The 25,454-nt window shown below is 40.8% G+C and overlaps 1 long non-coding RNA gene across 1 annotated transcript; it reads left to right on the forward strand.

Moving 5' to 3' along the window:
• Nucleotides 1-4,221: 4,221 nt before the first annotated feature.
• LOC104675017 lies at nt 4,222-21,977 on the forward strand. The gene is made up of 3 exons (XR_749715.1): nt 4,222-4,282; nt 7,626-7,956; nt 20,981-21,977. It is a non-coding gene; the product is annotated as an uncharacterized LOC104675017 (long non-coding RNA).
• The last annotated feature ends 3,477 nt before the right edge of the window (nt 21,978-25,454 follow it).

The raw sequence follows: 25,454 nt of genomic DNA on the forward strand, positions 1-25,454 counted from the left end.
CCTGGGAGGCGAAGGTTTCAGTGAGCCAAGATGGCACCACTGCACTCCAGCTGGGGCAACAGAGCAAGACTCCATCTCAAATAAAATAAAATGAAAATGAAAATAAAATAGATTTAGCCAAGCAGCAACCAGAAATACTGTAAGTCCTTTAAGCATAGCTGAACCTCTCAAAAACACTATTTCCTGAAAATTACTACCTCTCCAAACTGGATGGATGACTATTCTGGTCATGTATCGTCCCTTATTGGAGTTAGACTCTCTGTGCTTAGTTCCTATTACCACTTCTCCCAAGCCTTGGGTCCTCAGTGACATGTACTTGAAGGCAGCCTTGGCCATGTAGGCCATTACTTTGACCATCTCAGCAGGACTGATGTTCCTCCAGCCTCCTTGGCCTGTTTGGTGGCTGCAAAATTTCAGTCCTACTAGTTTTAATCTTTAATAAATTTTCCCCTTGGTTTTCACTTCTGGTTTTCATGCCAGTGAGTTTAGGTTCTTTCAGCATCGCTACATGCAAGACTCCCTTGAGGGAGGGGGTGAGGGCTGCTGTGTGAGGCTGTTTGGCGGTACTTTCTGTTGTGCTTGTGTTGATGGGTGGAGGCTCCTTCTGTCCCAAGGAACTGAAGCTCGGGCTGTTTGCTACAACTGGAAGCAGATGAGGCATTTTCTCCCTTACTCTCCCCAACAGATCTCTTTAGATTTCTCAATCTGTCATGTTCTGGACTCGGTGGTATTCGGAGGCTTTCCACCAACTCAGAAGATGGACATATGGCTCATGTTTATGTTTTCATGCACAGGCCACTGAGACAGATGAGCACTGATGGGGATAAACACCATTGGTCATTGGCCTGTCCCTGGAACTCACTTTTGAGGGGCATATGAATTAGATACTGCTCTTAAAGGTCTCATACAGTTAAAATTATTTACATATTATTATTTCTTCTCAGGCAAGTGCATTCTTTCCCATTCTGAAATTGATTTGAAATGCAAAAGCATCAGGATATTTGATATGAGAGGCAAATTTAAAAATGATAGAGATTTTAACCCCAAGCCCCCAAAAAGGAGATGTGGCGTATTGGATCTCTATTAAATTTGTTGACTTTTTGCTTTAAAACGAATTTGCCAGCATTTGATTAACAAAAGGATATATGGACAAATGGAAACACACCTTAGAACTTTTCAAATTGACTGATTGAGGGATTGATAAGCCAAAGAAGAATCAGTATGGTGTATTGATTGCAAGGATAGACTCTTGAAGCCGAGATGCTTGGTCTCTGTAGCTTTCTAGATTTGTCACCTCAGGCAACTTAACCTCTTTGGTCTAAATTCCCTTATCAGTGAAATGAGGATGATAAATTTACATACCTCAGAGGGCTGCAGGAGATTTAAATGAATCAATATATTTGAAGCGCTTAAAAACAGTACCTGACACAAAATAAGTGCTCAGTAAATAAAACAATAAAAACAGCACGTATAAGAATGTTCATAGAAGCATCATTCATTTATTTGATATGCAAAAGAACACAAAGGCTTAGCATAAGGAAGCTTTGAAAATGAACTACAATTTCACATGGTAACATGAATGAATCTCACAAACATAATATTGAGCAAAAAGATTGATTTCTAAAAGAACACAGCATAATTCCACTTGTATAAAATACACAAACATAGAAAACTAAACACTATATTGTTTAGGGATACATATATATGTGGTAAGACAAGAAAATGATTAAAAGTTTGAGATTGTGGTTCCCCCTTGGGAACCAAGGACAGAGGTCACATTGGAATTGGTAATGGTCTCCTTAAATGGTGGTGAAAACAAGAGTTTTCCTTTGGTTATTCCTCTTTAGACTGAGCGTGTATAGTATACATGCCCTAATGTATGTATATTTAATTAAGCAAAACAACAATGGAATCCCAAAGCCCCTGAATTTTAATGTCATACTCATGGGTTCCATAATCAGTATTAGCTTTGTGACATTGGTCAAGGCATTTGAAATTATGAGAGCTGTCATACATTTTCCCTTGCAATTCAGAAACAAGTATATTAGTGGTCATATTCTGTTTATAAAAACTCTTAGTTTGCAAACTTTTTACTAAGCCTAAAATTCTGAACAGGAAAGAGCCGTTGACAGATTAGGTTCTATGCAGAAGCGCATGAGCTTAAAACCTTAGCTTTACTGAGTTCTGTCATTATTCAAAATAAACAAATACCTGAACCCTGGTAGGAAATGAGGAGGACACATGATTCACACAAACTTCTGAAATGCAAGCACCTTTTTCTTACTCACAGGTAATAATGCATTAATAAGTAATAAGATCTCAGGCAGGCAAACAGGCTGTCCCACTGATAAAAATTACGTAGTGTAAACAAATCCCTTTTTTAAGAAGCAGCTAATAGTTTTTCTCTGTTTGCTGATTTTAGCATGCAGGGAAGAAGGGCTAGGATTTCTCAAATGCTCTGCCTTTACACTTCAGCTGATTATTCCTTTCTGTAATAGTTTGCCTTGGTTACAATCGCTTAGTGACCATTAGCAAATAGAATGTGTTTGCCTTTCCTAAGGTCCATGTTTCCTGCCAGCTTGTAGCCACCAGCTTCCAAAATAAAATATTGTGAAATTACAGATTGAAACAACACCTTCACGTAGAAACATCTGTAGTCCAGGCATAATGAGGAACTTTAAATATTTAACCTCTAGGAGAAAAAAGAGTATAAACATATAAACAGAAGTATAGGTAAGACATTCATATAAACAGAATTACAGTTAAGTATAATTAAGGTGTTTCTTGGGTAGGCACAGTGGCTCATGCCTGTAATTCTAGCACTTTGGGAGGCCTGAGGCGGGAGGATCACTTGAGCCCATGAGTTCGAGACCAGCCTGGGCAACTAACAAGACCCTGTCTACTTAAAATTCAAAAACATTAACCTGGTGTGGTGACAAGTGTCTGCGGTCCCAGCTACTCAAGAGGTCAAGGCTGCAGTGAGCCATGATGGTGCCATTGCATTCCAACCTGGGCAGCAAAGCAAGACCCTGTCTCAAAAAAAAAAAAAAAAAAAAAAAAAAAGTCTCCTGTTTCCTGTTAGCAACCCACATCAACTAAACCCTAGGCTCAAATACCAGGAGTGTTGTGTTCATTTTCAGCAACACCTTTAACAAGGGCTTCAGCCAACCAGGAAACAACTTTAAAAAGTCTTGAAGCCAAAACTTAAGGGGCAGTGCAGAGAGAAAGAATCCAAGACTTAGTGAACCCCTGATAACCATATGCAAAGGACTTTCTTGCAAATGAGGACATTAGATATATATGTCTGTTGCTTCAGAGAATAAAATTAGGACACATATTTGGGAGTCTGTGGAAGGCAGAGTTCAGTTCTGAGTAAGGAAGGGTCTTCTGTAATTAAGTGGCAGTTCTGAGGTACTGAGTTTCCTGTCACTGGAAAGGTTCAAGTACAGACTGGTTACTGCTACAGCTTTTGTAGACGGATTCCTCCACAGGGTTGGGAATTGGGATAAATGGTCTCTAAAGTCCCTTTCACTTCTCAATGCCTAATATGAAGTATGAAAAAACAATATTTGAAATCTTTTTTTTTTTTTTTTTTTTTTGAGATAGAGTCTCACTCTGTCACCCAGGCTGGAGTGCAGTGGCGCAATCTTGGCTCACTGCAACCTCCACCTCCCCGGTTCAAGCGATTTTCCTGCCTCAGCCTCCCAAGTGGCTGGGACTATAGGTGCATATCACCACCCCGGAAATTTTTTGTATTTTTAGTAGAGACAGGGTTTCACCGTGTTAGCCAGGATAGTCTCAATCTCCTGACCTCATCATCTGCCCACCTCGGCCTCCCAAAGTGCTGGGATTACAGGTGTGAGCCACTGCACCTGCCCTGAAATCACTTTTCTTTCCTTTTTCTTCCACGCGATTGACTAGCTTGCAACTCATTCTCTATTTTTCATATACTGCCATAAACTTGCCCTTTGTGTACAGTGAAGAGGAGCCAAGTAATACTCATCTGATATGGTTTGGCTGTGTCCCCATTCAAATCTCAACTTCAGTTGTATCTCCCAAAATTCCCATGTGTTGTGGGAGGGACCTGGGGGAGGTAATTGAATTATAGGGGCTGGTCTTTTCCATGCTATTCTCGTGATAGTGCATAAGTCTCTTGAGATCTGATGGGTTTATCAGGGGTTTCCACTTTCGCTTCCTCCTCATTTTTCTCTTGCCACCACCATGTAAGAAGTGTCTTTCGGCTCCTGCCATGATTCTGAGGCCTACCCAGCCATGTGGAACTGTAAGTCCAATTAAACCTCTTTTTGTTCCAAGTTTTGGGTATGTCTTTATCAGCAGCATAAAAACAGACAAATATACCATCCTTGAATGGGACACACAGGAGCCCAGAAGTTCCCCCCTGAGGATTCAGCACCAGACTGACACCTCTGAGTTCTCATCCTTACAAAAAATGAGTTCCAGTCTAGAAATGTCATCTTCCCCTCCCGCTTCTTCATGGCCATGATGCTTAAGCAAGTCCTTTTTACTTCCTTCTTTTCTCCTTAATGAAGTTTTTGGGTTGCCAGAAAAGGAAACACTGTACAAATGAGACTCAAAAGCTAACTTATTTCCGTAAATCTCCTTCTGACTCCTAGACCAGGACTGAACATTACTAGAAAAACTATGCATCAGAGAGGTATAAATAAATGTTAGGTTTACACTTTTAAAACATTGCCTATTATCACCTTTCAATCCAAATAAATATTATCTGGCCTTATCCCAGTTGCTCAGAAAACCCCAGAGGCAATTATCATTAGTGTGGAGGTTTCTTTGCTGGAAGTATCAAAATATGTTCTCAAATATAACTTAGCCAATATCTCATTTCTTACTGCACTTAATTTCTCAGTTATGCCTAAATCTACGAATTATGTTATTGCACTTTTTTGATAAATAGAAAAAGTGAAAGTAAAATGAAAAGAGATAGGAGGGAAAGGAAATGTCTTTATATCACCATTGCACAGTGTGCAGCACCCAGTGCAAAATTGTGATGAGCCAACAAGTGCATGGAAAGCGTGAGCAAAGACACTGAGGCATAGGAGTGTGTGCTGTACTTAGCTGGGAAAGACATGTGAATAACTCTAAAAATATTCACATAGTAATACATCGCTTGACTTGTAGAATGTAAACTCCACGAAGGCAGAAATTTTGTTTTTCACTGATATGTTCCCAGTACCTAAAGTAGTACTGATCATATAGTAGTTGCTGAATGAAATATTTGCTGATAGAATGTTTGAATAAAGGAATCTTTAAATTTATATTAATTAGTCCTCAAAAATAGACCCACACAATAGTTAACTGATCCTTGACAAAGGCCCAAAGGCAATTCAATGGAGAAAGGATTGAGCATTCAACAAATGGTGCTAGAACAATTGGATAGATAATGCAAAAAAAAAAAGAAGAAGAAGAATATAGACAAAGACCTATCTTTCACAAAAATTAACTCAAAATAGATCATAGACTAAATGTGAAATTCAAAACTATAAAACTTCCAAAAGAAAAACATATGGCAGAAAATTGAAATGCTCTTGGGTTGGCAATGAGTTGTTAGTTACAACGCTAAATACATAATCCAAAAACGGGTTCTGGCCAAAGGAAGAGCAAGTGCTCAGTCTCTGAGATGCACATCCACTTGTACTTTGAACAGAAGGTCAGAAAGCAGGCAGCTGATCATAGAAAGGCAGGAGGAGCCTGGGAGAAAATCTGGGCAGGAGACAGACAGAGGCCAGATCACAGAAGCCTGATGGTTCCTGTAAGGAGTTTGAGTCACACTTTAATGGCAATGGGAAGCCACTAGAGAGTTTTAAGCAGGAAACTAATATGATTTGATACAATCAATAAATGTCTATTCAATCTGAATCTGAATGACCCTTTGATGGTGGATCAGTGGGCACCTTCAACTTTAAAAGAGAGAATATGGAAGAAGAAAATGAGTTATTTTGTTTGGGAGATGGGGTTAGTTTTGTTTTTTATTTTCACTTGTTTTTGTTTTGCTGGGAGTTTGGAATAAAGCATTGAGTCTGGGGAATACTAACTCAAAGATATTTGCACTATCATCATGGGAAGATGCCAAGGAATATATGGGAATACAAATCAAAAAATTGGGGAAAAAGAGCTTAAGGATGAATCATTCTCATAAATAGAATCAGAGAACAAACTAGCTAAGGGAGAGCATAGACTACAAAGAAGGGAAGTCAAGAATAGAATTATGCCTAGATTTGTGGGCATTTAAAGAGAAGGCAGAGGAAGGATGTTGAAAGACAAGGGGAAATGGAGAAATTATAAAGGCCACTTTGGCCAAGCTCCATATAGTCTCTAGTAAAGGAATAGAAAACCCAAAATGAGAAATTTTCAGAGAGACTATAACTAGAATGAAGGGTCAAGTCAGAGGAACTAATATGAAGAACCCAGTAGAGGCAATACTATCTTCTGTATCAGCAAAATCAGCTCCCATTGAAGGTGGCAGGTTGAAGCCATGAGTAAAATCTCTGGTCAAAATGAAATTGGGTCCCAGAAAATTTATCTTATAAAAATAATTGGGCAAATGCACAAGAATATAAGATGTGCATTGCTGTATTTCCAATAGCAAATATTTTTCAGTAATTTGCATCTTCAACAATAATTAATTGAATTGATTTTATTACATCTGTATAGACAAATTAAGTAGCCATTAGAATAAGGGATAGTGTTCATGCTTTATTTAGCAGAAAAATGTTTTTAAAATGGAAGGTATCACATTTTTATAAATATGCATGCATTTTACATATTCATATTTATAAATATGTACATATAAGTGCATAGTTTTTATTTCTGCTTACCTGTTTTCAGTTTTCATCATGAATATATATTACTTGTGACATTTTAAAAGTATTTTTAAAGGAAAAATGTGGAAATTCTATTATGAGCACATTTACTCTGTTACTGGCACCACCCTCAGGATCAGAGAGGCCTCTAGGCTATTGTAAAGACCAAAGCCTCAAAGAAAAAGTAATTAGGATGGAATGGTGAGAATTCAATGAACAGTATCTTTCCAACTGTGTTATTAAGGACAGGCACAGCATATAAGCTCAGATGGGAACATTCAAAATGCATTTGAAATGAAGAAGTAAAACCAGATGAGTACAGCTGAAGATGAATAATTCTATGAGATGTCTATCTAGCTGAAATTAAGGACCAATAAGACTAGTGTCGATAAGGAAAGCTCTTCAACCCAGTCACAGAAAAGGGAGCTCATACAACCTGTGAACCATTATGATTTAATTTTAATTGTTTAAAAGAACCAAAGGAAACTCGGTAGTTGCAAGTGGTGTGTGAATTTTAATAACATTTTAATACTGTTAGATAGGAAACAGATGCTCACTTATGGAAGCTGTTTTTGTTTGTATAGAATCCGAAATACAGATGTGCAATAGTATAAGCAAATGTCTCAACCTTCATGTTTGTCTTTTAAATACTATTTGAGGCCCATGGTATGTAGAATAAAAAGTATCAAAGTTTCAAAGTTTACAAGGATTTTATAAAGACCCTACATATCTGATGGGAGAGGGAGCTAGTAAACAAATATTTCTCTGTCATATCTCTATTTTCAGGGGAAGAACGGAAGGCAACGCCTCCGAATTAAATTTTGGGACCCCCAGTAAAATTTCAGAAAAGCCCAGAATTGATCTCAGAATGCACAAACTCGACATGTCTTTGGCAGAGAAGGCTCCGAGATTTCAGTGCGTTCATTGCACTCCACAAAGGAGCTGCTCAGGCCCTCCTTGCATCCACAGCAAAGGGGCTACCCTCTGCTCTGCTCTGCTCTCGGGTTCGGAATCCGGAGCGAGTTTCCAGTGAGCAGCGCCCGCTGAGCGCGTGGGAAAGCATCGCGCGTGCCCTTCCCCGCGCGCGTCTGCGGATCAGTGCAGGCGAGGTGGGTGGGTAAGTGCAGGGGAGCGGGGTGGAGGGCGGCAAAGCACAGCAGTCAAGTCTTCCTTGAAATGCTGCAGGCAAAGCCAGACATTTGCATCTAAAAATGGCTCCATCTGATCCCCACAGTCTTGCCAGAAAGTCGGTCATTTCTTCTTGACCCTCGGCTGAGGGCCAGGACCTGTTCTTAACAGGGAGCTTTACATTGGCAGCGCCCCCGCGTAAGTTCAAAAACGGAGTAGGATTACTCGCTGTGCCTGGTGCAGCCCCCTACATGTCCTTGGCCTGCCAGGCTGCAGGCCACATCTTTCCCAGGGTGGCTCTGGACTAACTGCGTCCCTTCATAGTCACCATGGCCCCTGATTGGAGGCAGCAAGGCCAGGGAGAGGTGGTGAGAACCCCATCCCTCCAGACGGGCTCCTTCTGCATCTGCCGCCCCCTTACCAGGAGTCTTGGCCCCCATACCAGATAAATGCTTCCAAAGTGACCTCCCCATAAAGAGGTGGCTGAAATGGAAACAGCTCACCTCGGGTTCAGGTTTGCAGAAAATCACAGCTGCTTCGGGAAAATTCAAAAGAATTTTCACACACACAACCATGCCTCCTCCAGCCAAGGGATATAAATCTCCACCCAGAAGGCCCACTGTCCAGTTTAGTTTTAGTTCTAGCACCCATCCCCTGCAGCACCACGTTCATCTTAGTCAGAGATTTTGTAATGAGGACATCTGCTATTCAAGCTCACAAACGTGGCAATCTGATGTAATAACATATCTTTCATATGCAAGAAGGAACATTGTAGGGAGTGTTTTTGGAAGTTGGTTTTCCTGGTGCAATTTCATTATTTTGTTTTTGTCCCCCACTTCACAGCCAACTGAGATTTTAAAGCTGAGAAAAATTCAAGACATATAAACCATGACTCACAGCTATTTGTAAAAGATGAAATGCTTCTATTTCTCAGGCTTTAGCTTTGAAAATTAAATATTCAAATAAAAAATAACATTACTCCAATAGATGTCAGTGATAAAAATCATGAAAACAGTTTCTGAAAAGCTTCATAACACATCAAGATGGTTCTTTCCCCCTGTCCAATTCTGACCTAATTCTGAGCTTTTCTTTTTAAGTGCATCATGACTTAATTGTTTACAAGTTGCCGCTCAAGCTTTTTTTCCAGAAGCCCCGGGGGAACCTTTTAGGGGTCTAAAAGGTTTCAGGGGACATTTTATTCCCCCAAGGTCAGCCGAATAAGGCCTCCTTTTCTTTAGGGTATGACAGTCTTTTTCTGGACCTGTCAGCATGCAGAGTGCCTGTGGGGACAGAGGGCTGCTCTGGTGCCCTGAGGTGCCACTGCTTGCCTCTCTCAACACCCCAGAGCCAGCCAGGAAGCTAATTGGTGTCTGCTACTCTCAAAGCAGCTGAAAACCTGAAGAGATGGAAAGGTTGCTTGTCAGGGTCTTAAGATCTGATTCAATAAGACAACAACATAGACTTTTCAATTCTCCTAAGAAAAATTTTTTTTGAAAGAGAAATATGTCTAGAGCCAACCGTTATCTGCTCAAGGACCAAAGACATCTATAAATTTCCTCAGTTTTATCTTACACCCTAAAGGGAGATGACTAGAAAAGGTCAAGATGACCTAAATTGGTTTCTATGAATCCAATAAAGATATTGTCACTAAGCATCTACTGTATTGGGGCACTGGGGACGTAAGGATAAATGTTGGGTGCCCTGCCCTCAAGGAACTTACAAAACCTCCTCTGTATAACAGTCATTTAAGACGAGGTGTTTTCTTCGCCAACAGAGAAAGTCGCTACTAAATGGATTTCATACTTCTCTGACCTTTTGTCAGTGATTCCCAAGTCTTCATTTAAAATGTCAGCTGTAATGAGGTGATGCCCTCTGGAGAGACTGGAGCCTCTAACTCTTTCTTCATAAAAGCCAAAAATCTAAGTGACATTCTGGACTCTTTCTTCTCCCTTGCCCTTCACCTCAATCCATCATCCTGCAGTGCAAATTCTACCTCCATCATCATTCAGTCTTACACATTTCTGCATCCCCACTACCCCGATCTTAATTTGGGGTTTCAGATGTCTTACCTGAAATGCTTGAAATGCATTTTAGCTTATCTTCTGATTTAAGCCTGAATCAGGCACTTAATCATTCGCCACATTATATTGTAATTGCCTTTTTATTTGTCAACCTTTCTGCTAGACACTTAGGGCAGACACTGAGTCCTTAATCTCCATATCCTGTGCACCTAGCACAGTCATAGGCTAATAGTTGGTATTCAGCCCACACTAATTAAATGTATGTAAGAAAGGTACATTAAGAAAGGTACATGGATGCACATATGCATTGAATATCTCCAAACTGGTTTGACAGTTACTCCTTTCTTGTTTCCTCCCTGATGTCAATAATCACTCTCTATATTTTAGCAGCACCCTGCTACCCTAGTAAATTGTTGGTTTTAATCTGCTGTGGGTGGCAAACTGGATAATCAAAGTTATTTAGACAGTGAATAGTAAGGGTGAATAGGTTCTGACTGAGTCCCTCTTCTACAACTAAAACAAATGAGCTTCAGTGAACTGATTTTGTGAAAACTATTTCAGTGCCTCAGGGAATTTAGTTCCGTTACTGTATTCCAGATTGCAGGAGTTGCCCTTAAGTCCTACTTCTAGGTAACTGAGGTGTAACTATATAAAATATTTTACTATTCAATGATTTTAATTTCTACTTTTATTTCAACAGGAATTTTTCAAATTTGCTTCCAAAAATGTACAACAAGGGTCTTGCTTTCACTGCTTTTTAATGATAAATATGATTTCTTACCAAAAACATGTTCTTAAAATTTGTCTTTGTAGAAAATATTAATATTTCTATTTTTATTTATATTTTTGCTGCTTAACTTTTTGGGGGGACATAATCTTGCTGGAGTGCAGTGGTGCGATCTTGGCTCCCTACAACCTCTGCCTCTCAGGTTCAAGCGATTCTCATGCCTCAGCCTCCATAATAGCTGGGATTGCAGACGCATGCTACCATACCCGGCACTAATTCTTTTGCATTTTTAGAAGAGATGGGGTTTCACCATGTTGGCCAGGCTGGTCTCAAACTCCCGACCTCAGGTGATCTGCCCACTTCGAGCTCCCAAAATGCTGCTGTTTAACTTTTTTGAAGCATGGTTTAATGTTAAGTGAGACAGGATGTCAAAAACCCATGCTAAAATGAGTTTAGAGTGCCCTTAACTAAAAACCTATGAGCATTTGCATTATGCTGTTGAAAATCTCCCCTAGTCCTGTACTTAATGGATTCTTTGTCAATGGAAAGCTGAGCAAGACAGCCCTGAGAACTTCTGAGGCCAGGGCATTGGTTTCTGCTTTTTAAGCTGTGATTGGTTATATTTCTCTTTTGGAGTGAAGCTGCTAAACACCTTGTAAAAGGAAGTGGAGCATCGAAGCCAGACAATCCTCTGTGAAAGCATCGTAAGTGCCTCAGTTGGAAGTACAAGTCCAGTCCATGACATCTCCTCTGAAACTGCCTTCCACCTGAGCCCCAGCAAGTGTGGGCCTGGACAGCCAGGTGTCCTCAGCCCATTGGAACAGGACACCTGACCCTGGACTAGCAAATGCATGGGCTGGGCTAAGCCAATTAGATGCTTTTTCTCAGAAATGGAGACAGAATTAGTGGGTGGATGTTGTGTACTTGAGTCAGGGTGGAAGCAGCTGATCTAGAGAGACAGGAAGCAGACAGAAGCAGGGAGACCACCGCTCTGAGGCCCTAGGGGAGGCACAGAGTGTGACCTCAATTCTGAGTACAGTCGCCTCTGTAATTTGTAATTTGCCTGGTGCAAAATGAAAATGTTGAGCCCCTTGTTTAAAAGTAAGAGGAAAATGTCAGTAAAGGCACTAAAATATAAAGATTTTTTTTTCCTTAAAAATATTTTCTGGGAGGGGGCGGAGCAAGATGGCCGAATAGGAACAACTCCAGTCTCCAACTCCCAGCGCGAGCGACACAGAAGACCGGTGATTTCTGCATTTTCAACTGAGGTACTGGGGTCATCTCACTAGGGAGTGCCGGACAATCGGTGCTGGTCAGCTGCTGCAGCCTGACCAGCGAGAGCTGAAGCAGGGCGAGGCATCGCCTCACCTGGGAAGCGCAAGGGGGAAGGGGATCCGTTTTCCTAGCCAGGGGAACTGAGACACACAACACCTGGAAAATCGGGTAACTCCCACCCCAATACTGCGCTGTAAGCATACAGGCATTCCAGGAGAATATATCCCACACCTGGCCGGGAGGGTCCCACGCCCACGAAGCCTCCCTCACTGCTAAGACAGCAGTCTGTGGTGATCTATCCGCAAGGCAGCAGCGAGGCTGGGGGAGGGGCGCCCGCCATTGCTGAGGCTTAAGTAGGTAAACAAAGCCACTGGGAAGCTCGAACTGGGTGGAGCTCACAGCAGCTCAAGGAAGCCTGCCTGTCTCTGTAGTCTCCACCTCTGGGGACAGCGCACAGCTGAAGACCAACAGGGGAAACAGCGGGGGCCGGTGCAGACGCGAACGACTCTGTCTGACAGCTTTGGGGAGAGCTGTGGATCTCCCAACGCGGAGGTTGCGATCTGAGAACGGACAGACTGCCTGCTCAGGTGGGTCCCTGACCCCTGAGTAGCCTAGCTGGGAGACATCCCCCACTAGGGGCAGTCTGACACCCCACAACTCACAGGGTGGAGTACACCCCTGAGAGGAAACTTCCAAAGGAAGAATCAGACAGGTACACTCGCTGTTCAGCAATATTCTATCTTCGGCAACCTCTGCTGCTGATACCCAGGCAAACAGGGTCTGGAGTGGACCTCAAGCAATCTCCAACAGACCAACAGACAGTCCTTCTGACTGTCAGAAGGAAAACTATCAAGCAGGAAGGACACCTATACCAAAACCCCATCAGTACGTCACCATCATCAAAGACCAGAGACAGATAAAACCACAAAGATGGGGAAGAAGCAGGGCAGAAAAGCTGGAAATTCAAAAAATAAGAGTGCATCTCCCCCTGCAAAGGAGCGCAGCCCATCACCAGCAACGGATCAAAGCTGGTCAGAGAATGACTTGGACGAGAGGAGAGAAGAAGGCTTCAGTCCATCAAACTTATCAGAGCTAAAGGAGGAATTACGTACCCAGCGCAAAGAAACTAAAAATCTTGAAAAAAGAGTGGAAGAATTGACAGCTAGACTCATTAATGCAGAGAAGATCATAAACGAAATGACAGAGATGAAAACCATGACACGAGAAATACGTGACAAATGCACAAGCTTCAGTAACCGACTCGATCAACTGGAAGAAAGAGTATCAGCGATTGAAGATCAAATGAATGAAATGAAGCGAGAAGAGAAACCAAAAGAAAAAAGAAGAAAAAGAAATGAGCAAAGCCTGCAAGAAGTATGGGATTACGTAAAAAGACCAAATCTACGTCTGATTGGGGTGCCTGAAAGTGAGGGGGAAAATGGAACCAAGTTGGAAAACACTCTTCAGGATATCATCCAGGAGAACTTCCCCAACCTAGTAGGGCAGGCCAACATTCAAATTCAGGAAATACAGAGAACGCCACAAAGATACTCCTCCAGAAGAGCAACTCCAAGATACATAATTGCCAGATTCACCAAAGTTGAAATGAAGGAAAAAATCTTAAGGGCAGCCAGAGAGAAAGGTCGGGTCACCCACAAAGGGAAGCCCATCAGACTAACAGCAGATCTCTCGGCAGAAACTCTACAAGCCAGAAGAGAGTGGGGGCCAATATTCAACGTTCTTAAAGAAAAGAATTTTAAACCCAGAATTTCATATCCAGCCAAACTAAGTTTCATAAGTGAAGGAGAAATAAAATCCTTTACAGATAAGCAAATGCTTAGAGATTTTGTCACCACCAGGCCTGCCTTACAAGAGACCCTGAAGGAAGCCCTAAACATGGAAAGGAACAACCGGTACCAGCCATCGCAAAAACTTGGTAAAATGTAAAGACCATCGAGGCTAGGAAGAAACTGCATCAACTAACGAGCAAAATAACCAGTTAATATCATAATGGCAGGATCAAGTTCACACATAACAATATTAACCTTAAATGTTAATGGACTAAATGCTCCAATTAAAAGACACAGACTGGCAAACTGGATAAAGAGTCAAGACCCATCAGTCTGCTGTATTCAGGAGACCCATCTCACATGCAGAGACATACATAGGCTCAAAATAAAGGGATGGAGGAAGATCTACCAAGCAAATGGAGAACAAAAAAAAGCAGGGGTTGCAATCCTAGTCTCTGATAAAACAGACTTTAAACCATCAAAGATCAAAAGAGACAAAGAAGGCCATTACATAATGGTAAAGGGATCAATTCAACAGGAAGAGCTAACTCTCCTAAATATATATGCACCCAATACAGGAGCACCCAGATTCATAAAGCAAGTCCTTAGAGACTTACAAAGAGACTTAGACTCCCATACAATAATAATGGGAGACCTCAACACTCCGCTGTCAACATTAGACAGATCAACGAGACAGAAAGTTAACAAGGATATCCAGGAATTGAACTCATCTCTGCACCAAGCGGACCTAATAGACATCTATAGAACTCTCCACCCCAAATCAACAGAATATACATTCTTCTCAGCACCACATCGCACTTATTCCAAAATTGACCACATAATTGGAAGTAAAGTACTCCTCAGCAAATGTAAAAGAACAGAAATTATAACAAACTGTCTCTCAGACCACAGTGCAATCAAACTAGAACTCAGGACTAAGAAACTCAATCAAAACCGCTCAACTACATGGAAACTGAACAACCTGCTCCTGAATGACTACTGGGTACATAACGAAATGAAAGCGGAAATAAAGATGTTCTTTGAAACCAATGAGAACAAAGATACAACATACCAGAATCTCTGGGACACATTTAAAGCAGTGTGTAGAGGGAAATTTATAGCACTAAATGCCCACAAGAGAAAGCAGGAAAGATCTAAAATTGACACTCTAACATCACAATTAAAAGAACTAGAGAGGCAAGAGCAATCACATTCAAAAGCTAGCAGAAGGCAAGAAATAACTAAGATCAGAGCAGAACTGAAGGAGATAGAGACACAAAAAACCCTCCAAAAAATCAATGAATCCAGGAGTTGGTTTTTTGAAAAGATCAACAAAATTGACAGACCGCTAGCAAGGCTAATAAAGAAAAAAAGAGAGAGGAATCAAATAGATGCAATAAAAAATGATAAAGGGGATATCACCACTGACCCCACAGAAATACAAACTACCATCAGAGAATACTATAAACGCCTCTACGCAAATCAACTAGAAAATCTAGAAGAAATGGATAATTTCCTGGACACTTACACTCTCCCAAGGCTAAACCAGGAAGAAGTTGAATCCCTGAATAGACCAATAGCAGGCTCTGAAATTGAGGCAACAATTAATAGCCTACCCACCAAAAAAAGTCCAGGACCAGATGGATTCACAGCTGAATTCTACCAGAGGTACAAGGAGGAGCTGGTACCATTCCTTCTGAAACTATTCCAATCAATTGAAAAAGAGGGAATCCTCCCTAACTCATTTTATGAGGCCAACATCATCCTGATACCAAAGCCTGGCAGAGACACAACAAAAAAAGAGAATTTTAGACCAATATCCCTGATGAACATTGATGCAAAAATCCTCAATAAAATACTGGCAAACCGGATTCAGCAGCACATCAAAAAGCTTATCCACCATGATCAAGTGGGCTTCATCCCTGGGATGCAAGGCTGGTTCAACATTCGCAAATCAATAAACGTAATCCAGCATATAAACAGAACCAAAGACAAGAACCACATGATTGTCTCAATAGATGCAGAAAAGGCTTTTGACAAAATTCAACAGCCCTTCATGCTAAAAACGCTCAATAAATTCGGTATTGATGGAACATACCTCAAAATAATAAGAGCTATTTATGACAAACCCACAGCTAATATCATATTGAATGGGCAAAAACTGGAAAAATTCCCTTTGAAAACTGGCACAAGACAGGGATGCCCTCTCTCACCACTCCTATTCAACATAGTGTTGGAAGTTCTGGCTAGGGCAATCAGGCAAGAGAAAGAAATCAAGGGTATCCAGTTAGGAAAAGAAGAAGTCAAATTGTCCCTGTTTGCAGATGACATGATTGTATATTTAGAAAACCCCATCGTCTCAGCCCAAAATCTCCTTAAGCTGATAAGCAACTTCAGCAAAGTCTCAGGATACAAAATTAATGTGCAAAAATCACAAGCATTCTTATACACCAGTAACAGACAAGCAGAGAGCCAAATCAGGAATGAACTTCCATTCACAATTGCTTCAAAGAGAATAAAATACCTAGGAATCCAGCTTACAAGGGATGTAAAGGACCTCTTCAAGGAGAACTACAAACCACTGCTCAGTGAAATCAAAGAGGACACAAACAAATGGAAGAACATACCATGCTCATGGATAGGAAGAATCAATATCGTGAAAATGGCCATACTCCCCAAGGTTATTTATAGATTCAATGCCATCCCCATCAAGCTACCAATGACTTTCTTCACAGAATTGGAAAAAACTGCTTTAAAGTTCATATGGAACCAAAAAAGAGCCCGCATTGCCAAGACAATCCTAAGTCAAAAGGACAAAGCTGGAGGCGTCACGCTACCTGACTTCAAACTATACTACAAGGCTACAGTAACCAAAACAGCATGGTACTGGTACCAAAACAGAGATATAGACCAATGGAACAGAACAGAGTCCTCAGAAATAATACCGCACATCTACAGCCATCTGATCTTTGACAAACCTGAGAGAAACAAGAAATGGGGAAATGATTCCCTATTTAATAAATGGTGCTGGGAAAATTGGCTAGCCATAAGTAGAAAGCTGAAACTGGATCCTTTCCTTACCCCTTATACGAAGATTAATTCAAGATGGATTAGAGACTTAAATGTTAGACCTAATACCATAAAAACCCTAGAAGAAAATCTAGGTAGTACCATTCAGGACATAGGCATGGGCAAGGACTTCATGTCTAAAACACCAAAAGCAACGGCAGCAAAAGCCAAAATTGACAAATGGGATCTAATTAAACTAAAGAGCTTTTGCACAGCAAAAGAAACTACCATCAGAGTGAACAGGCAACCTACAGAATGGGAGAAAATTTTTGCAACCTACTCATCTGACAAAGGGCTAATATCCAGAATCTACAAAGAACTCAAACAAATATACGAGAAAAAAACAAACAACCCCATCAAAAAGTGGGGAAAGGATATGAACAGACATTTCTCAAAAGAAGATATTCATACAGCCAACAGACACATGAAAAAATGCTCATCATCACTGGCCATCAGAGAAATGCAAATCAAAACCACAATGAGATACCATCTCACACCAGTTAGAATGGCAATCATTAAGAAGTCAGGAAACAACAGGTGTTGGAGAGGATGTGGAGAAATAGGAACACTTTTACACTGTTGGTGGGACTGTAAACTAGTTCAACCATTATGGAAAACAGTATGGCAATTCCTCAAGGATCTAGAACTAGATGTACCATATGACCCAGCCATCCCACTACTGGGTATATACCCAAAGGATTATAAATTAGTCTACTACAAAGACACATGTACACGTATGTTTATTGCGGCACTATTCACAATAGCAAAGACTTGGAATCAACCCAAATGTCCATCTGTGACAGAATGGATTAAGAAAATGTGGCACATATACACCATGGAATACTATGCAGCCATAAAAAAGGATGAGTTTGCGTCCTTTGTAGGGACATGGATGCAGCTGGAAACCATCATTCTTAGCAAACTATCACAAGAAGAGAAAACCAAACACCGCATGTTCTCACTCATAGGTGGGAACTGAACAATGAGATCACTTGGACTCGGGAAGGGGAACATCACACACTGGGGTCTATCATGGGGAGGGGGGAGGGGGGAGGAGGGAGGGATTGCATTGGGGAGTTATACATGATATAAATGATGAATTGATGGGTGCTGACGAGTTGATGGGTGCAGCACACCAACATGGCATAAGTATACATATGTAACAAACCTGCACGTTATGCACATGTACCCTAGAACTTAAAGTATAATAAAAAAAAAAATAAAAAAAAAATAAAAAAAAATAAAAAAAATATTTTCTGGGCCTGGCGCTGTGGCTCACGCCTGTAATCCCAGCACTTTGGGAGGCTAAGGTGGGTGGATCATGAGGTCAGGAGTTCGAGACCAGCCTGACCAAAATGGTGAAACCCCATGTCTACTAAAAATACAAAAATTAGTTGGGCGTGTGATGCATGCCTGTAATCCCAGCTACTCAGGAGGCTGAGGCAGGATAATCACTTGAACCTGGGAGGTGGAGGTTGCAGTGAGCAGAGATCATGCCATTGTACTCCAGCCTGGGCAACAAGAGTGAAACTCCATCTCAAAAAAAAAAAAAAAAAAAAAAAAAAAATTCTTAGTTATAAAATGTAATGGGTAAAATGTAATGGGGCATACATATTAGTTAGCTTGCATTGTCATAAAATACCACAGATGGTAGCTTAAACAACAGACATTTATTTTCTCACAGTTCTGGAGGCTCGAAGTCCAAGAGGAAGGTGCCAGGAGAGTTGGTTTCTGCTGAGGGCTCTCTTCCTGGCTTGTAGACAACCACCTTCTCACCACGTCTTCACATGGTCTTTCCTGGTGTGCTGGCTGAGTGAGTGCTCTCTCTGGTGTCTCTTCTTCTTATTAGGACACCAGTGCTATTGAATTAGGACCCACCATTAAGGCCTCATTTAACCTTAATGACCTCCTTAAAGGCCCTGTCTCCAAATACAGTCACATTAAGGGTTAAGGATTCAACATATGAATCTTGGGTGACCACAGTTCAGTCCATAACAAAGGGTAATCGTGATGCATAGGTAACAAAGTAGAATTACGAATTGAAGAAAATATTTTTGGTGTCCTAATCTTATATAATATAATAATGTATTTATTATTTATCTTCTGTCTATGAGTGTCTTCTCTCATTTTTGTAACAATACCACTGCTACCACCACCGCCGATACAGTCATCCCTTGGTATCCAAGGGGAATCAGTTCCAGGAACCCCCTTGGATAACAAAACTCTCAGATGCTTAAGTCTGTTATATAAAATGGCACTGTATTTGCATATAACCTACATATGTCCTCCTGCATACTTTACTCTCTAGACTACCTATAATACCTAATACAACATAAATGCTATGGAAATAGTTGTCATACTGTATTTTTTAGTGTGTATTGTTTGTTATTGTGGGTTTTTTTAATTGGTTTTTCTTTTCTGAATATTTTCCATCCTCGCTTGGTTGAATCCGTTGATGCAGAGCCTGAGGATGTCTGTACTTTATTAGTGTATCTTGATTGATCATGAGGTTCTTCTGGCTCACTTCTGCAAATTTGTTTACTAGGTCATCAAAATATATACTTTTGGCAACTTCATTTTTAATTGATATAATTGAAAGCCACATGAGTTGCTCTTGGTATATGCAAGATGGCAAATAAATTTGGTAATTTTAATTTTAAGGAGGATCTTTCTGATGATGTGAATGTTACTGGAGCTGTAAGGAGTATTTTATAGGCGTGATGACATTGGGATAAATGTCTGATAAATTATATATATTAATACATCGAGAGCTAAAAATTCTTTTAGAATAATTTTTCTAAAAAGACTTACCTCTTCATACAAACTAGTTTCATGTAAGTCTGAATTTTATTTTAAATGCAAATTGTACAGTGGTCTTTCATTTCCTCTTACATTTTCTGTAACTTGTTGAGGTTTTACAAGAAACTGGCTTTATGATTTGTTGAAAATGCAAACACCTGTGTATGCATTCTATCACTGTATCTTCAATTATAAGAGAAAATTTAATTTTAAATGTATTCTTCATCAATAATTGATTCATCCATTGCTTTATAGGAAAATACCATGTTTTTTTCACCAAATGAGATTGTCTTTAAATTTAATTTCTGTTTCTAACCTTGTGAATATTTGTTTTGCAATGTTGTGGTAGTTTCTAAAACCAGGGATTCTAAATTCTGGAGAATCTTAATAACTCCCCGACAAGTTTCATTGCAATGTCTACATGTACATTTTTATTTTTGTAATAGTTTACTGATAAGGTTTGACTGCCTGACAACCAGCAGTTTCTAGCCAAGAAGTTATGGTTTGTGCAGATGTCCCAGAAATGGGCTCCAGGGATAGACCAGCAAACTGACCTCCCAACACGAATCCTAGCATTGCCTTCATGTGGAGCTTCTCCTGTCTCCAGGGCTATGGCTGCTGTCTCCACAGTTGCTGCTTCTGCTGCTGCTATCACCACCATTGCTACCACCAATCTGGGCCCAGGTCCCATCCTGGCCTGTGCAACTAACTGCTTGGCATGCACATTGCTCATTGCATGCTGTACCATGAGCCTGAGCCAACAAGGGCGTGTGCTGCCACTTCACATATGCTCCATTGTCCCATCAGACTTAATAACACAAGTCCAAAGACAGAATGTGAGTGCTCAGTGACCAAACACAGCATGAAACCAAACATAGGGCCCTTCGACATGCAGGGCCCTGTGCAACTGCACAGGTCACTGCCCATAAACTAACCCTACCTCAATTCCTCATTGGCCAGTTCTGGCACCATCCCTCAGATATCTAAGCTGTCTGTACTTAAATCTTGTCTTAGGAAGCTCCTAAAGCCTACTATTATATTTTTACCAAAAAAAAAAAAAATCCCCTATTGGGTAGACACCACCATATTCCCAGTCATTGCCCATTCTCTCATTTCCACTAAAAAAAAAAAAAAAAGCAAAGAATGAAAAGTTATTCTTTTCAAGCGAACCATATGCCACCTTCCCAGAATTCCTTACGTCTAAAGGTAATTATGTGATTCAGTTATGGCCAATAGGAAAGAAACCAGAAGTCTGCTAGAGATTTCTGGAAAATATTTGCTTTCCTATTAGACATACAGCCTTTTCTGTTCTGTTCCTCTTCTTCCTGCCAGGAATGCAGATGTGAGGCTGGAGGCAGTAGAGCCATCTCGCAATCATGCAGCAACAAGCAAGGCGGAGCTGGCATGTTGTTGACTGATAACATCGAGAAGCTGCTATATTAATTATTAATCCTGCACTGCCAATCTCTGAACTTCTTGGTATATTGGGAACATAAACTTTTTTGGTTAGGCACTGGGTCAGATTTCTATTACATGCAGCCAAATGCAATCTTAATTGAGATACCCCTTTACCTAAGTTAGCTTTAGCTGTTCTTGCAACTGTTTGTGTTCCACCTACGGCATATGGGATCCCTTTTGCCCACAGCACCCTCCCTCGGTGTGATGTCCCCCAACCAGTATTTGCAGCTTTTTTGTTTTGTTTTGTTTTTTAATCACAAAAACTGCTCTCAGGCTGCCAAATCTGTTGGCCCTAGAGCCAGAAGTGCTATCTCCTGGGAATTTTTTTTTTTTTTTTTAGACAGGATCTTGCTGTCGTCCAGGCTGAAGAGCAGTGGCACAAACTCCTGGGCTCAAGCGATCTTCCTGCTTCAGCCTTCCTAGTAGTTGGGACTATAGGTGAGTGCCACCACTCCCAGCTAATTGTTTTTATTTTTTGTAGAGATGGGGGTGGGCAGGGATCTCACTTTTTGCCCAGGCTGGTCTTGAACTCCTGGACTCAAGCCATCCTCCTGCCTTGATCTCCCAAAGTGCTGGAATTACAGCCATGAGCCACCACGCCCAGCCTGGGATCTATTCTTAACCCTTACCCTAGTCAGGGTGGTCTTCTTGCAGGATTAAGAGTTAGATTCTGTGGGACTCTGCTATCACAACCTGGCTTGGCCTTCCCTTCCCTGTCCTACCTCCCCACCCCACTACCAGTTTCTTCGGAGATATTACCTGATAGACTACAGTAGTCCTCCCTTATCTGAGGTTTAACTTTCTGCAGTTTCAGTTATTGGCAGTCAACTTAGATCTGAAAATATTAAATAAAATATCCAGAAATAAAAAATTTATAAGTTTTAAATTGCATGCCGTTCTGAGTGGCATGATGAAATCTCAAGCCGTCCTGCTCTATCCCACCTGGGACATGAAACCTCCCTTTATCCGGTGTATCCATATTGTAGATGCAACTATCCATTAGCCACTTAGATGTCGACTCAGTTATCAGATCAACTCTCCGTATCGCGAGGCTTGTGTTCAAGTCATCCTTATTTTTACTTAATAATGGTCCCAAGGTGTAAAGGTAGTAATGTTGGTGGGTTGTTATTTTATTATTAGTTATTGTTGTCGACCTCTTGACTGTGCCTAATTTATAAATTAAACTTTATCATAGGTACATATGCATAGCGAAAAGCATATTATATATAGGGTTCTATCTGCAGTTTTGGGCATCCTCTGGCAGGCTTAGCTACCCAAGGAAGGTAACCCCCATGGATGAGGCAGGACTACTGTACTTTCACATGAATTTTCATCTCAGGGGCCACCTCTGGAAATTCAACCTAAGACACAAAGTTTCCTGAATAGAATAGGTATTAACAGGAATTTAAAAATCATTCAAAACCCAATCCATTTTGATGTTTCTTGTACATTTGAGGCTTCAGTGGAAGAAAATGTTATGAAATCCTTGTCACTCTTCGTATGTCCCAACTGATAGCCCAGGAATTTTTTGACAGTTCAATTATAATATGATAGTTCAAATAAATATACATTCATTTGTTTAAATATACCACAAATCAGGCTGGGTTCAGTGACTCAGGCCTCTAATCTTACCACTTTGGGAGGCTGAGGCAGGACAATTGCTTGAGACCAGGAATTCAGGACCAACCTGGGCAACACAGTGAGACCCCTCTCTACAAAAAAAAGGAAACTGTTTTAATTAGCCAGATAAGGTGCCACACACTTGTATTCCTACCTACTCAGAAGGCTGAGACAGGAAGATCCCTTGAGCTCAGGAGTTCAAAGCTGCAGTTAGCTGTGATCACAACACTGCACTCCAGCCTAGGCAACAGAGTCAAAGACGCTGTCTCTTTAAAATACAGATAGATAGATAGATAGATAGATAGATAGATAGATAGATAGATAGCTCAAATATGATTGCCATAAGAAGAGAAAAGTCACGATCTTTATACCAACAAGATGAATAAAACACACAAAAAAATATAAAATATGTATCTGTCCAACTTTTGTAGGGCTCTCGTTCACACCTGAGAGCAGCTTTAGTGGAAAAAACACCCCGTCATGGGGCTGGCTCCATGGGGACCATAGTTTGTCACTCTGAGCCTCCTCATTACCTCCTAAGACTATAGTTTCCTAATCCTAAAATCCTGGTAATCTTGCTGATCTTTTCTGTTAGTGATTTGAGAAATGCTTTTCAGAGTTTTCTTTTGCATGTAAAAGAAAACTTTTTTTTTTTTTTTTTTTTAACATGGGTCTTGCTCTGTCACCCAGGCTGGAGTGCAGTGGCAGGATTGCAGCTCACTGGAGCCTCCAAATCCTGGGCTCAAGTGATCCTCCTGCCTCAGCCTCCTGAGTATCTGAGACTACAGGTCTGCACCACCACACCAGGCTATGTATTACTATTATTATTATTATTATTATTATTATTATTATTATTATAAAGATAGGGTCTCACCATCTTGCTCAGGCTGGTCTTAAACTCCTGGGCTCAAGCGATGCTCCCCCTGTGGCCTCCCAAAGTGCAAAGAAAACTTAACACTTTTATCCACAGTGTGATTTTCTTTTCTCTTGATGCTGTGATTTATCCCCCTGATGTCAGTGAAGCTGGGGTTGTTTTGAAAGACTTAAATCAATACTTTCATTGAGAAAATTGGACCTTGCTGGCTAAAGATGAAAAGCTGGAACCCTTTCCAACAGCTCACTTCTGTGTGCTGAGATCAGGGGCAGATGGCTCAGTGTCCCTTGAGGTGATTTGATTACCCATCACTGCCGGACGCCTGGTCTGGGTACGTGAAGAGAAGCACAGACAGACAGCTGTAGTTACACTGTTTTAAAAAACAGAGGTACTTTTTCAATTCAATGACAGGAAAGCAAAATGCCCCTTCAGGTTTGAAGGAAAAGTAATTTTTTTCAAAATGGAAAATTTATTCCTGTCTTAAAGGGTCTGTTTCAATAACACATTCCCTTCGGGCTGAATCTTTGTCCTTCTAGAGTTCCATCAAGCTTGGTTAAGAAAATGTCCCAATAAAAAGCTCCATTAATTCCAAAGACTCATAGAACTAGAGCACTGAGGGAGAAACTTCAGGATCATACAATGCTAGTTCAACTCTTTTGCTTTTCAGTAGGAAGCCAGTGACCTCCTGGCATTTTGGTAGCACATAACCACACACTTTACCCAGTGGGGTGGATAGGAAGGTGCATGAGTGTCCCATGAAGGCTTTTTGGTTGAATAATCAGAAACCTACTCCAACTACTTTAAATAAGGAAGAAAAGTCGAAAGGAAGTCATGTGATGGAAAGAACCCTGGGGGCTCTCACAGAATCCAAGGACAAAGGGTGCATCTGAAAATCACTGGAAACTTGAGAAACTCCAAAGCCTTCAGGAACCCTCTGAGCATCTTCCACCTCTGAGAAACCACAGGGCTTCTTGCATACCTGCTCTTTCATCTTGCACCCGCCCACCCAACCTGCAACCCCATCTTTCTGGCTTCAACTCTCAGCTCCAGCACTCACCACGGACTGACTCAATGTCCCACGTTCTCAAGAGGGAAACCCATTTGGTTCTCTTTCACTGTCATGCCAGCCTGGCCACTGGTGAGTCTACTGAGGGAACCCTCAGGTCAAGTGTCCAATTGTAGTGCCCTCACCAGAGGCTTGGAGCTGGGGAGGCAGGGCCACTTATTCAGCTGTGGAAGTGACCCAGAGGCAGGAAACGATTGGCATCTTTTATAACTTGAGATGGTTTGTTCTCCAGTCATTTTCAAATGACTGTCAAATAGGAACAAAATTACAGCATGTCAAAGTAGTTTATGGAATACAAGAGTAGTCTGACACATTGTTTTATTGTTATTGCTGCAATATCCCACATCTTTAAATTTAAAAATAAGCAAACATATCAATAGGTACAAATAAGACATTTGGTAAAATTCAATAACCATTCATCATTTTTAAATGGAAAAACATAGTTAAAACACCATTCAAAAAGCAAATAGCAAGCTAATTAAAATATGTACTAGACAAGAGGTTAATATCTTTAGTATAGAAATATTTCTTTCCAGATTGTTTTTTAAAATTAGGTTCTTAATAGAAAAAAATGGACAAAGCAAGTGGACAAAAGGCAATTTATACATCCAAAAATACTCAGCTTTATGAGAGACTAAAATACAAAAACAATACTAAAGTATTATTGGTACTTCAAATAGGCAAAGATTGAGATAGTAATATACTTAAGGCTATTTAGGGTATGGTAAAATACACATGCAATGTTTTTGGAAGCACATATTGGTAAAACTTTCTGGCTGGGTGCGGTG

The sequence above is a fragment of the Rhinopithecus roxellana genome, chromosome 4 (genome assembly GCF_007565055.1).
Source record: "Rhinopithecus roxellana isolate Shanxi Qingling chromosome 4, ASM756505v1, whole genome shotgun sequence".
Classification (NCBI taxonomy): domain Eukaryota; kingdom Metazoa; phylum Chordata; class Mammalia; order Primates; family Cercopithecidae; genus Rhinopithecus; species Rhinopithecus roxellana.